We start from the raw sequence: 15,134 nt of genomic DNA, 5'->3' as shown, positions 1-15,134 counted from the left end.
AACTTTGGCTAACTCATGCCTTTGCCTTTTCTATCACAAAATATTGATATACCACACTTACAAATATTATCAATTTTGTAGTTATTTTAATTATTTTTTTGCTCCATACTCTAAATTGTGAATGTTGAATATTTCCTGTTATAAAGAAACAGACCAATGAAACAGGTGTAGATGTGGCACCAATCTCTCTACATCTCTCTTTCTCTTTCTCAATCTCTTTTATCTTCTATAGAAAGGAAAAAAATAGATGACATCTCTTCTGCAGTAAGATGTTAGAAGGAGGCTGGGTGCGGTGGCTCACACCTGTAATCCCAGCACTTTGGGAGGCCGAGGCGGGTGGGTCACGACATCAGGAGATTGAGACCATCCTGGCTTAACACGGTGAAACCCCATCTCTACTAAAAATACAAAAAATTAGCGAGGCGGGGTGGCGGCGGGCACCTGTAGTCCCAGCTACTCGGGAGACTGAGGCAGGAGAATGGCATGAACCCGGGAGGCAGAGCTTGCAGTGAGCCGAGATACTGCCACTGCACTCCAGCCTGGGCGACAGAGCAAGACTCCTCCGTCTCAAAAAAAAAAAGATGTTAGAAGGAATACTACTTTAATATTTTGCTCCAAGCAGAGAAAAATCTATAGTTAATGGAACAATACCTGTATAAAATATCCATTTTGTCAGAGATGCTATTGATTAGAAAGCCTCTGAAGTTTTTGCACTGTTTTTTGCTCGCTCTTGGCTCTGGTCTCAACCGTAAACTTGGAAAGGCACTTCCTTCAGCTGATTCAACTGGTTGATTCCATGTCTCTCCTCATTTGTGGAAGGATATATCTACCTGAGAGGTAGTTGAAGGTGTTAAGGGTCCAGGTTCTGAAAACATACTGAGTTTAAATTCCAGCTCCATCACTTACTTACACAGCCCTAAGAGAAAATTTATTAAGCTTTATCTGCCTCAGTTTTTCACCTTTAAAATGGAGTTATTAATAATACCACCTACAAGATGAATTGTTATGAGGATTAGATGAGTTTATATATGTATTATTCTTAGTGTCCAGTATGTCGTAAGATTTAACTTTTGCAATCAAAGAGATACTTGATCATAAATATTGAGTGTTACCAAAAATTAGAAAATAACTCTACATATGTCCAAAATAGCATTTTTCAATAGCATAGAACTCTGGTCAAGCTTTGCCCCAGCACTGTTAGATCTTCCGTGGACTCATGATTTTTGCTTACTATGACAAAATACGCTGCTTGCCTCCTGCTGGTCCCCAACCCCAAATGACAGATATGACCTGCTTTGCAAGTCACACAATGTGACACAGCTTTCCCCATAAACCAGAATCCTAGGGGGAGGGGTTTGTCCATCTTACTAAAGAAACTAAGCAAAATAAAACTTGAGCCTTGAAGACAAGGATCTACTTTATTTGCCGTTTTCAGGATTTGAGCCACAGTGGCAAATGCTAATTTATATGCAAGTTTTATTCTCTGATGGTGTGCCAAAGTTTTGGTAAAAAATGAGAATGTTAATGAAAGAGCTGATCATCTTCAAGTGTTGAATTCAATATTCATGCTGCATTCGAGATAATTTCATGAAGAACTGTGGCATTTATTTGTCTTTCTCATCCTAAAACACTTATAAATGAAAATAATATTTGTCAAATTAAACCCGTGTACTATATATAATACTATACAGAATCATAAGTACTATGTACACTTTTGGAAACAAGGTAGCCGAAACAGTTTCAGAATAGGGACACCTGAGATAATCACAAAAAGGAAACATTCTCCTTGTATAAATTTTAAAAATAAATAGAAAACGTTTTTCTTTTAATTGTTTTGGCTGTACCTAAAGCCTTATAATTTAATTCATGTTAGAATATATGAGGATGGGGAAAAACACAGTAGTGAAACATTTAAGTTCCTTGGAGAGCTGCAGTCTGTCCAGACAAAGCTGAAGTGTCTGTCGTCCTGCAAGGATGGCAGTGAGTGAAAAAGTGATGTACAGAGACCTCTAGAGACTGGAAAGCTTAACTACAGTTAATACTATGCAGATAGGCTTCAATGCTGTACTGTAATTGAATTACTCAGGGAGCTATAATACAGCTATAAAGAGAACAAGGTACTATTCTATTCCTAGTGATGTGGTTAAAATCAGCGTTCTCAAAAGCCTTATGCTTTTGGCTATTTTCTCTTTAATGATTTAATTAAGGTAAAATATGCTTTACATTTGCTCTACTGTGAAAACAATGATTAAACCACAGATGTTCATACCAAAAACATAAATTATCAATGTGTGCAGGACATTTATTCTTAGAAAAACGTAGTAAGCATTTACCTGCTGCCATTACATAGGATATTCTATTTACTTTAGCTTTTACTTACTTGTTTTGGAAAGAAAACCTGTCGTTATCACGTTTATTTTCCTTTTTTGATATATATTGGATTCCTCCTTTTGATACCTTTGATTATGGCTGGTAGATTTCTTTAAATACTCACTAATAATCCTATAAGAACTTATTGGAATGGAAATGACACAGTTTACAATATTGTAAACACATTTTACAATCAGTTCTGTCTTCATTTCAACTAACTTTTTTGCTCTGTGCATGAAGTTATGAATGTTGAATATTTCCTGCTACAAAGAAACAGATCAATTAAACAAGTATAGCTGCTCTACTTCTGTCTCTGTCTCCATCTCTCTCCCTCCTTCTCCTCTCTCTCTGTCTGGCAGACACATATGTATTAGTGTATTAGCCATTAGTATTAGTCGAGGTTCTCCCAAATAACAACACCAATATCCAATATGGGGTGTGGGGTGTGTGTGTGTGTGTGTGTGTGTGTGTGTGTGTGTGTGAAGGAAGAGAGGGAGAGAGATAGATGATAGACAGACAGAGAGAGAGAGAGAGAGAGAGAGATTGATTTATCTTATTTTATTATTGGGACTAGAAAGTTCAAAATCTCCTGGTCAGGTTGACAGGCTTGAGATCCCAGGGAAGAGTTGATGTTTTAGTCTCTAGCTCAAAGGCAATCTAAAGGCAAATTTCCTTTCAAGGTCTTCAACCAACTGGATGAAACCCACTCACATTTGGGAGAGTAATCTGTCTTCCTCAAAGTTTATTGATTTAAATGTTAATCACATCGGAAAGATAACTTTATTGCAACATCTAGACTACTATTTGACTAAAAACTAAGTACCATGGTGTAGCCAAGTTGACACATAAAACTGACCATGGCACTGAGTAATTCTGACAACTTTATAAAATTTGACTATTCTAAGTGAACCAAAGCAAATCAAAGCAAGCAAAATATGAACATAAATATACACACAAATAATACAATTATTGTATAATTGTATTATACAATAACTAGTGATGATATATCCTAAGAATTCTACCTAATCACAGTAAAATATTTCTCACAAACACTTCAAAGTGCCTACCTTGCAATTAAAGTTCACTATCTGATGTTCAGTCTACCATATTCTTTCATTATTTATTTCATCTTGAAGAATAAAGCTAAATTTATAATTAACCTATTTTTAAAATCACATCAAAGTTCTAGTTATTGAATCAAGACAGATATGTTTGCATTGATTACAGATTTTTTTCATATAGACATGTGGAGATCCCAGTGAAGAGTTGATTGAGATATATTTCCTTAATATTTCAAGTAAAACTGGAAAGATACCCTAAGCCAAATATGTCATTTATTGTTGAGCATATAAATAAAGATAATATGCTTGCTAATAATTTTATGATCTTTTATTTTTTAAAATCTCAAGTAATGTAATTAGTTTTGAGCTATACTGACACAAAATGGTGTCCTCTTGGTTTGAAATTGAATTTTAATTAATATTACCTATGCAAAAATACTTGGAATATATTAGTGATACTGTCTTCAGCCACCATTATATATTTAAATATGATTTTGATATAAAATACTCACTGACTTTGCCTTTTAAAACCTGTGAATACTATTTGTATATTACATGATAGCATATTTCTGAGAGTACTTTCCTCATCATTCTTTTTTGGATAGGCATCTGCATTCTCTTAATATGCAATGAGTAGAATATGACTATGGACTCATTTGGCTGATTAAAAAAATTGCTCATGCACATAAAGTAGCATGTATAAGATCATATTGCAATTTAGTATTCATGCCAGAAGTAAAACCTACATTTACTAGTTTTGAATACAGTGTATAATCATTTGAGATTTACCAAGTGGGGATTGAGTAACTGGAGAAAAGTCTGTATACATTTTTTAAAACATGTTTAGGTCATTATATTTATTTTTCAGCCTTATTAAGGTATAAGTGGCAAAATTTCAATATATTACAACTATACAATATGATTATTGAGTCTATGTCTAAATTGTGAAATGATTACCACAATCAATTTACACATCCATCACCACACATAGTTGCCATTTTATGTGTTGGGGGAGGGGTGCTGAAGACAGTTAAGATCTACTCTAGCAAATTTTAAGTAAACAATTCAGTATTATTAACTATAGTTGCCATGCTGTACAGCTTCAGAATTTATTCATCTAGCAATTGAAAGTTTGCACCCTTTTATCTGCATCTCTCCACATCCCCCACCTTCCCACTTCCTGAAATCACCTTTCTACTCTACTTTTATGAGTTGAGCTTTCTTAGATTGCACATATAAGTGAGATTATACAGTATTTATCTTTCTGTGCCTGGCTTAGTTTATTCAGCATGATGTCTTCCAGGTTTATCCATGCTGCTGCAGGTGTTCCTTATTGTTTACGGCTGAATAATATTTCATTGTGTATATGTATCATGTTTTCTTTAGTCATTCATTAGTCTATATACTTCTTAATTCCTTAAAGACCTGAGGAAATGGCAATATAATCCCTCATCTATATATTTTCGATAGTAATACATCAGAATCTATAAGTCTCTAATAGAGATATTTTTAATATAGCTAGTAAAATGCATAGTAAGATAAATTTCTGGACAACAGTTCAGTGTTTTGTTTTGTTTTAAAGCTAAGTAGGTTATTAATTTAGTTTAAGGCTAAATTGCAATCATGATCTGTAGTTAATGGACTGATTTTCTTTCATCCTGAATCCAAATGTAGTATAAAATTGAATGAGAAGTATTTAAATACAAAATAAGAAGAGGTGCAGCATTAGATGGGCCAGATGAAATCTGAATGCAGAAAATATTGAGGGAGAAATCAGACAAAAAATAAAAACATTAATGAGTACAGTGCTGATAAAAGTAGCTATAAAAAGTACCAGGGCACAGAAATTTGCCAAAATGGAAAGGGCTGTTTAGCAAATAGAAAGACTGTAAAGGATCGGGATCACAAATAATGACAATTACAAGAACAGCTTTATCTCTGAGCCTCCTTTCATCTGAAAGTAGGAATCATGTATCAAATTACCCTATGCAGTAATGTGGCTGGAATAGCTGCTAATTGGAATTAACAGTTATCAATGTTGATGGAAATTTGTTTGGTACTGCCCATGCAAGGCATACTGAATATGAGAGAGACCATCTTAATATAACTTCAGGTTAACTGTAACTGACTGATAAAGAGATGTATTTCTGAAATCAGATATGTCAGAGAATGCAAGGGGCACCGGGGGAATAGCCTTCTCTTAAATGAGGGCAGAAACATGTGGTTACTGAGTTTGAAGTTGGTGCAAATAAGACATAAACTTTCCTTATTTCACCACCGTTTTTCAGGGAAGATACTCAATTATCTTATTTGCATTAATAATATTTGTTTGATTTTTATATATCTGGTTGGGACAAAGAAAAAGACGAGAAGAAATTTTTTCGAAATGTTAGCCAAATCCCTTTTACAAAAAAATACATTTTGTTAGGAGTTGTTTTTATGGCTCAATCTCTAGTCATAATTTAATTTTAATCTTAAGTTTTTAATTTTTAAAAAACTTTTAGTTTTTGTGGGTGCATAGTAGGTGAATATACTCATGGGGTACATGAGATACCTTAATACAGGCATGAAATCATAATAATATCTTGGTAAATGGGGTATCCATCCCCTCAATCATGTATCCTTTGTGTTACAAACAATTCGATTATACTCTTCTGATTATTTTTAAATGCACAATTAAGTTATAATTGACTACAGTCATCCATTTGTGATACTAAATACAAAGTCTTATTCATTCTTCCTATAATAACTACTTATATACCCATAAACCATCCTCACTTCTCCCTCCCCCACTACTGCCTTTCCCAGCCTCTAGTAACCATCTTTCTACACTCCATCTTTGTGAGTTCAATTGTTTCATTTGTTAGCTCCCACAAATAAATGAGAACATGAAAAGTTTGTATTTCTGTGACTGGCTTATTTTAGTTAACATAATGATATTCAGTTCCATTCATGTTGTTCCAAGTTACAGAATCTCATTCTTTTTTAGGGCTGGACAATACTCCATTGTATTTATGTGCCACATTTTCTTTATCCATTCATCTGTTGCTTCAAAATTTTGGCTATTGAGAACAGTGCTGCAACAAACATGGGAGTGCAAACATCCCTTTGATATACTGACTTCCTTTCTTTTGGGTATATACGTAGCAGTGGGATTGCTGGATCCTATGGTAGTTCTATTTTTTGTTTTATGAAGAACCTTCAAACTGTTCTCCACAGTCATTTTACTAATTTACATTTCCACCAACAGTGTATGGGGGTTCCCTTTTCTCCACATCTTTGTCAACACTTGTTATTGCCTGTCTTTTGGATAAAAGCCATTTTAACTGGGGTGAGATGATATCTCATTGTAGCTTTGATTTGCATTTCTCTGATGATCAGTGACATTAAACACCTTTTCATATGCCTGTTTGCCATTTGTATGTATTTTGAAAAAATTCTATTCACAATTTTTACCCATGTTTTAATTTGATTATTAGGTTTTTAGCTATAGAGTTGTTTGAGCCCCTTATATAGTCTGGTTATTAATCCCTTCTCAGTGGATAGATTGCAAATATTTTCTCCTGTTCTGTGGGTTGTCTCTTCACTTTGTCGATTGTTTCCTTTGCTATGCAGAAGCTTTTTAACTTGATGTGATCCCATTTGTTTATTTCTTTGCTTTGGTTGACTGTGTATTACTCAATAAATTTTTGCCCAAACCAATGTTCTAGAGAGTTTCTTCAACATTTTCTTCTAGCAGTTTTATAGCTTGAGGTCTTAGATTTCCATCTTTAATCCATTTTGATTTTATTTTTGTATATGGTGAGAGATATGGGTCTAGTGTTATTCTGCATATGGACATCCAGTTTTTCCAGCATCACTCATTGAGGGGATTGTCTTTTCCCCAATGTATGACCTTAGCACCTTTGACAAAAATTAGTTCCCTGTAGGTGTATAGACGTGTTTCTGGGTTCTCTATTCTGTTCCATTGGGCTATGTGTCTGTTTTGATCCCAGTACAATGCTCTTTTGGTTACTATAACCCTGTAGCATAATTTGAAATAATGTAATATGATTCTTCCAGTTTTGTTCTTTTTGTTTAGGATAGCTTTGGCTATTCTGGCTCTTTTGTAGTTCCATATAAATTTTAGGATTATTTTTTCTATTTCTGTAAAGAATGTCATTGGTATTTTGATAGGGATTGCATTGAATCTGTAGAGTTCTTTGCATTGTATAAATATTTTAACAATATTGATTCTTCCAATCTATGAAAATTGAATATCTCTCCATATTTTTGTGTCCTCTTCAATTTCTTTCTCAATATTTCATAGTTTTAGTTGTAGAGATCTTTCACTTTTTTAAGTATTTAATTTCATGAGTGGCTATTGTAAATGGGATTACTTTTTATTTCTCTTACAGATTGTTCACTGTTGGAATATAAAAATGCTAGTGATTTTTGTATGTTGATTTTGTATCCTGCAACTTTGCTGAATTTTTTTTTATCAGCCTAAAAGTTTTTGGGGTGGAATCTTTAGGTTTTTCCAAAGATAAGTTATTTCACCTGCAAACAAAGATACTTTGTTTTCTTCTTTTTCAATTTGGAGGGTCTTTATTTCTTTCTCTTTTCTGGTTGCGATATCTAGGACTTCTAATACTGTATTAAATAACAGTGATGAAATTGGGCATCCTTGTCATGGTTCAGATCTAAGAGGAAAGGCTTTCAGTTTTTAGTGATTCAGTATGATACTAGTTACGAGTCTGTTGTATATGGGTTTTATTATGTTGAAATATGTTTGTACTGTACCCAGCTTTTTGAGGATTTTTATCATGAAAGGTTGTTGAATTTTATTGCATTCTTTTTCAGCATCAGTTGAGATAATCATATGGTTTTTGTCCTTCATTCTGTTGTTAACATGTATACATTGATTGATTTGTGTATGTTGAACATCCTTGCATCCCTGGATAAATCACACATAGTCATGATGAATGATCTTTTTAATGTATTATTGAATTATTTTGTTGAAGATTTTTGTGTCAAAATTTATCAGAGATATTGGGCTGTAGTTATCCTTTATTTGATGTGTCTTCGTCTGGTGTTGGTATCAGGATAATACTGGCCTCATAGAATGAGTTTGGAAGTATTTCCTTCTTCTCTATTTTTCAGATTAGTCTGAGCAGGATGGGTATATATTTTTTAAATGTTTAGTAGAATTCAGCAGTAAAGCCACAGGGGCTCGGGCCTTTCTTTACCATCTGACTTTTTGTTACAGCTTTGATCACATTACTTCTTATTGGTCTGTTCCTGTTTTGGATATCTTCATAGTTCAATATTGTTAGGTTGTATATATCTTGGAATTTATCCTTTTCCTCTAGATTTTCAAATTGTTGGCATATAATTACTCATACTAGCCACAAATGATCCTTTGAATTTCTGTGGTGTCAGTTGTAATGTCTCCTTAAACTCTGATTTTATTTGGTTCTTCTCTCTTCTTTTCTTAGTCTGGCTAAAGGTTTGTCAATTTTGGTTAACTTTTCAAAACAACAAGTTTTCATTTCATTAATCTATTGTATTGTAGTCTTCATTTCAGTTTCCTTTATCTCTTCTCTGATTTTTATTACTTATTTTCTTCCACTAATTTTGAGTTTGGTTTGCTCTGGCTTTTCTAATTCTTTAAGAAGCATCATTAGGTTATTTGTTAGAAAGTTTTCTTCTTCTTTGAAGTATGCATTCATAACTATAAATTTCCTCTTAGTAGTGTTTTTGCTGTATGCCATAGGTATTGGCACGTTGTGTTTCCATGATCGTTTTTTTAAATGATTTTTTTTCAATTATCTTCTAAATTTCTTTATTGATCTATTGGTTATTTAGGAGCGTATTGTTTCATTTTCATGTGTTTGTATGTTTTCCAAAATTCCCCGTTATTGATTTCTTGTTTTATTTGATTGTAGTCAGAAAAAAATCTTGATATTATTTTAAATTTTTGGAATATTTTAAGACCTGTTTTGTGACCTAACATATGGGTCTATCCTTGAGAACGATTCATGTGCTGAGGAGGATAATGTATATTCTACTGCCATTGGATGAAATATTTTGTAAATATCTATTGGGTATATTGATTATATAGTACAGGTTAATTCTGATTTTTCTTTGTTGGTTTTCTATCTGGATGGTCTGTCCAATGCTGAAAGTGGGCTATTTCAGTGTCCAACTATTATTTTATTGAGGTCCATCTCTCTCTAGCTCCAATAATATCTGCTTAATATATCTGGGTGCTCCAGCATTGGGTTCATATATATTTACAATTGTTATGCCCTCTTGGTAAGTTGACCCTTTTATCATTAAATAATGACCTTCTTTGTCTCATCTTACAGGCTTTGCCTTTTAATCTATTTTGGCTGATATAAGTATAGCTACTTTTGCTTTTCTTTGGTTTCAATTGGCATGGAATGTCCTTTTCCATCTCTTTATTTTCAGTCTTTGTGTATGTTTATAGGTGAAGTGTGTTTCTTGAAAGATCATTGGATCTTGTATATCTTTTGATTGGAGAGTTTAGTCCATTTCGATTCAATGTTATAATTGATAAGTAACGACTTACTCCTGAAATTTCGTTATTTGTTTTCTGGTTGTTTTGTGATTTTCTCTTTCTTCATTTCTTCCTTCTTGTATTCCTTTTAGTGAAGGCGATTTTCTCTGGTGGTGTGATTTAATTTCTTGCTTTTTATACTACCAGGGTGTCACTGTTGGTTATTCAAGGCCAAAGGCTCTTTAGTCAGCAGGTGATGAATCCTGCTTGAACTGAGTCATTTCCTTTGAGGCAGTGGGTTCTCTTCTGGCTCACAGTGTGTCTAGAAATGCTGTCTGGGAGCTAGGGCCTTGACTGGAGGCCTCATGACACTGCCCATTACTTTATCCTATTGCGGCTGAGCTGGTATCCAAGATGCAAGACAAAATCCTCTTTACTCTTCACTCTTCTCTCCTTAAGTAGAAGTAAGGAGTCACTTTTGTTGCTGCAAGCTGCACTGCCTGAGGTTGGGAAAGGGTTGGTGAAAGCACTCCTGTAGACACGCTAGATGGTGTCTCTCTAAGTCCCATGTCATCCTAGTCCACTAGCTCTAAGCCCAGCCCAGCACTAGGACTTGCCTAGGAATTGAAATGCTTCTGTCCTAGACTGCCTTTCAATTTTACTTATGGACCCAGTGCATTTTGACCTTTCGTGGTGAGGCTTGCTGATTAAACTCAAGTTTCAACCACTGGGATGGGTGATTCCTCTCTAGCAAGAACTTGGTCAAATGCTGCCTCAGGGGGTGGGCACCAGCTGAGTCCAGCAAACCTTTGCTGTCTGCTGTGATAGGGCAACACTGAGTTCATTGCCAGTTTCCACAGTCATTGTGCTCTCCCTCTCACAAGAACAAAGATTCTCCTTCCACACCGCAAAACCGCTGCTGGGGAATGGAGGAGAGGTGCATCAGTAATTCAAGACTGTCCTTCCGACCTTCTTCAGTGCCTCTTTCAGCAATATGAAGATAAAACAAGGTACTATGATTGCTAACCAGATTTTTGGTTCTTATATTGGTGCGTTTGTGTCTGTAGTTTGTTGTTAAAATTTGGTGTTTCTGCAGGGGGGGATGATTGGTGGAAGCTTCTATTTAGCCGTCATGCTCTGCCCTCTTATGGCTCCAGCCAAATTTTTATTATGCACGTATATAAACACTGGAGAAGTCTATAACCCAATTTCTCATATAATCATATCTCTGGGAAACTAACATCCTGCTCAAGAAAATAAATACAGAAAAATTCTTCCTCTTCAAAGTAATATTATTCTCACATGTGTTACCATTGATTAGTTTTGCCTGTCCTTGAATTTTATATAAAGGGAATCATGAAATATGTACACTTTTGTGTCTGATATTTTATTCAATCTGGTTTTCAAATTTTTCAATATTCTTTTTTATGAGAATATATTCCTTGCATTGTTATGCTGTATCCCCATTTGTCAACAAAACAAAAAATAAATAAAAACCATAATCCTCATATCCATTCTTTTATTGATTGAAATGTGGGTTGTTTCCAATTCAGAGCTTTTTAAAAACTTTGATTAACATTATTGTATGTGTCATTATCTTTGGATTTCTTATGTATACACCAAAGAGTGTAATTCTTGGATGATGGTTTTGGCATGCATTTAACTTTATTAAAAATGCAAAATAATTTTACAAAGAGGTTGTAAAAATTTACCCTCTTAGGAGAAATGAAGGGGAGTTCTATTTGCTCACAACTTTTCTAACATTTAAAATCACCTAAAAGAGATTCACTTCAACTGTACGGATGTGCATAGACTGAGAGTAAACATGGAAAAATATTACTTCATGTAAATGGAAACCAAAAAAAAAAAAAAGCAGAAATAGCTGTATAGCTGTACTTACACAAAATATACTTTAAGCCAAATATTTTAGAAAGATAAAAAGAAAGCTATTATATAGTAATAAATGAATGGAAACATCAAGATGATGTAACAATTATAAGTATATATACATCTAACATTGAAACATCCAAATATATAAGGCAAATATTAATACAGCTAAAAGGTGTGATAGACTGCAATACAATAATAATGGGGAACCTCAATACCTTACTTTCAGCAATGGAGAGATTATTCAGTCAGAAAATTACCAAAGAAGCACTGAAGTTAAACCACACTCTGGACCAAATTGACCTAACAGAAATTTACAGAACATTCCATCCCACAGCTGCAGAATATACATTCATCGCAAAAGCATATGAAACATTCTCCACGATATATCACATATCTGTCTACAAAAAAAGTCTTAACACATTTTAAAAAATTAAAATCATACCAAGTATCTTTTTGACTACAATGGAATAAAATTAGATATCTATAATAAGGGGAACTTTGGAAACTATATAAATACATGAAAATTAAACAACATGCTTCTGAACAACCAATGGGTTAAAAAATAATTTTTAAAATTTTTAAGGTAAATGAGAATTGAGAAGAAATAATCAAAATAGAGACTACATGAAATAGAAAAGATCAATAAAACAAAGACTTGGTTTTTTGAAAATATAAACAAAATAATCAAACCTTTAACTAGATTGTGAATAAAAGAAAGTAACTCAAAGAATAAAATCAGAGATGTAAAGGAGGCATTGCAACTGATGCCTCAGAAATATAAAGGATCTTACAAGACAGTTATATAAAACTCTATGCCAATAAATTAAAAAATCTTGAAGAAATGGATAAATTTCTGGGCACATACAATCTACTAAGATTGAATTACACAGAAATAAAAAAAACGTAAACAAATCAATAGTAAGTAATGAAATTGAATCAGTAACAAAGTCTCCTATCAAAGAAAAACCCAAAACCTGATGGCAAATACTAATTTTTTTCAAACTATCCCAAAAAAATGAAATGGAGGGAATTCTTCCCAACTAATTGCTTGAGGCCATCATTAATTACTCTAATACAAGAAACAGAGAAAAGCACAACAAAATGGCAACTACGGGCCAATACTCCTGATGAACATAGATGCAAAAATCCTCAATAAAATGCTAACAAACCAAATTCAACAACACATTCAAAAGATCTTTCAACATAATCAAGTGGAATTCATCTCAGGGATGCAAGAATAATTCAGCATACCCAAATCAATAAACATGATAAATCACATTAATAGAATCAAGGACAAAACTTATATAATCATTTCAAACATGGGAAAAATCATTTAACAAAATTCAGCACCCTTTTATGGTAAAACTCTGAACAAATTAGGTATAGAAAGAACAAACCTCAACACAACAAAGGCCATAAGTGACATACCCCAGCTAACATCCTACTGAATGGGGAGAAGTAAAAAGCTTTTCCACTAAGATCTGGAAATAGACAAGGGTTCTCACTTTTACTACTTCTATTCTATATAGTAGTATAAGTCCTAGCCAGAGCAATTAGGCAAGATAAAGAAATAAAGAGCACATAAACTGGAAGAGAAAGTCAAATGTTTCCTACTTACAGACAACATGATGTTATATATAAAAAACCCTAAAAATTCCACCAAAACTATTAAAACTAACAAATTTCATAAAGTTGCAGGACAAAAAATCAACATATAAAAAAGTAGCATTTTTATATGCCAAGTAAACTATCTGGAAAAAATCAATAAAAGCAATTCCATTTAAAATAGCTACAAAAATAAAGAAGTACCTAGGAATAAATTTAATCAAGAAGACAAAATATGTCTTCAATGAAAAATGTAAAACATTGATGAAAGAAATAGAAAAGGACAGAATCAAATAAAAAGAAATCCTGTGTTCATTGATTGGCAGAATTAATGTTAAAATATCCATACTATCCAAAGGGATCTGCAGAGTCAATGAAATCCCTATTAAAATACTAATGACAGTCTTCACAGAAATAGAAAAAAAAACATCTTAATATTTGTATGGGACCACAAAAGACATGGAATACTCAAAGCAATCTTGAGAAAAAGACCAAAGCTAGGCAGGGTGTGGTGGCTCATACCAGTAATCCCTGCACTTTGGGAAGCTGAGACCAGCCTGGCCAACAAGGCAATATCCTGTCTCCATCTCTACTAAAAATACAAAAGTTAGTTGGGTGTGATTTTGCATGCCTGTAATCCCAGCTGCTCAGGAGGCAGAGCCAGGAGAATCACTTGAACCTGTGAGGCGGAGGCTGCAGTTAGCTGAGATTGTGCCTCTGCACTCCAGCCTGGGCAATGGCAAGAATAAGACTTCCTCTCAAAAAAAAAAAAAAAAGGAAAAAAGAAAAGGAATAAAGAACAAAGCTAGAGGCATCATACTACATTACTTCAAAATAGTCTGCAAAGCTATAGTAACCAAAACAGCCTGGTGCTGGCATAAAGACAGACACAAAGACCAACGGAACAGACTAGAGAACCTAGAAATAAGTTCATGCATTAACAATCAATTGATTTTCAAAAAGCCTGCCGAAAACACACATTGGAGAAAGGATAGTCTCTTCATTAAATGGTGCTGGGAAAACCTGATATCCACATGAAGAATGAAGCTAGACCCCTGTCTGTCACCATATACAAAAATCCACTCAAAATTGATTAAAGACTTAAATATAAAACCCCAATTTATGAAACTACTAGAAGAAAACATAAGAGAAACACTTCATGACATTGGTGTGGGCAAATTTTTTTTTGGATAAGGCCTCAAAAGCTTAGGTAGCAAAAGCAAAAATAGACCAATGGGATTACATTGAACAAAAAAACCTCTGCACAGCAAAGGAATCATTCAACAGGGTGAAAAAGCAACCTAGAGAATGAGAGAAAATATTTGCAAACAATGTACCTGATAAGGGGTTAATATCCAGAATATGTAAGAAACTCTAGCAGCTCAATAGCAAAAAAAAAAAAAAGTAATCTAATTTTAAAATGGGCTAAATATCTGAACAGATATTTCTCAACCAAAGACATACAAATGGCCAATAGGTGTGTTAAACATACTCAAAATCCCTAATCATCAGAAAAATACAAATCAAAACTATAGGGAGATATTACCTCATCCCAGTTAGAATGGCTATCATCAAAAAGACAAAATATAACAAATCTTGGCAAGGATGTGGATAAAGGGGAATTCTTATATACTGTTGGTGGGAATGTACAGTCATTATGGACAACAGCATTGAGGTTTCTCAACAAATTAAAAACAGAACTGTAA

At 33.8% G+C, this 15,134-nt stretch overlaps 1 long non-coding RNA gene across 1 annotated transcript in view; it reads left to right on the top strand.

Annotated features, from left to right (window-relative positions):
- The window catches only part of LOC129034979 (uncharacterized), a 143,724-nt gene extending 132,781 nt beyond the window's left edge, over positions 1–10,943 (top strand). Inside the window, exon 6 of the long non-coding RNA XR_010126140.1 lies at positions 10,818–10,943. This is a non-coding gene — a long non-coding RNA (uncharacterized LOC129034979). The remainder of the gene's footprint in view (positions 1–10,817) is intronic.
- The last annotated feature ends 4,191 nt before the right edge of the window (positions 10,944–15,134 follow it).

The sequence above is a fragment of the Pongo pygmaeus genome, chromosome 3, assembly GCF_028885625.2.
Source record: "Pongo pygmaeus isolate AG05252 chromosome 3, NHGRI_mPonPyg2-v2.0_pri, whole genome shotgun sequence".
In the NCBI taxonomy this organism is placed as follows: domain Eukaryota; kingdom Metazoa; phylum Chordata; class Mammalia; order Primates; family Hominidae; genus Pongo; species Pongo pygmaeus.
This window is presented reverse-complemented; position numbering and strand designations above follow the sequence as displayed.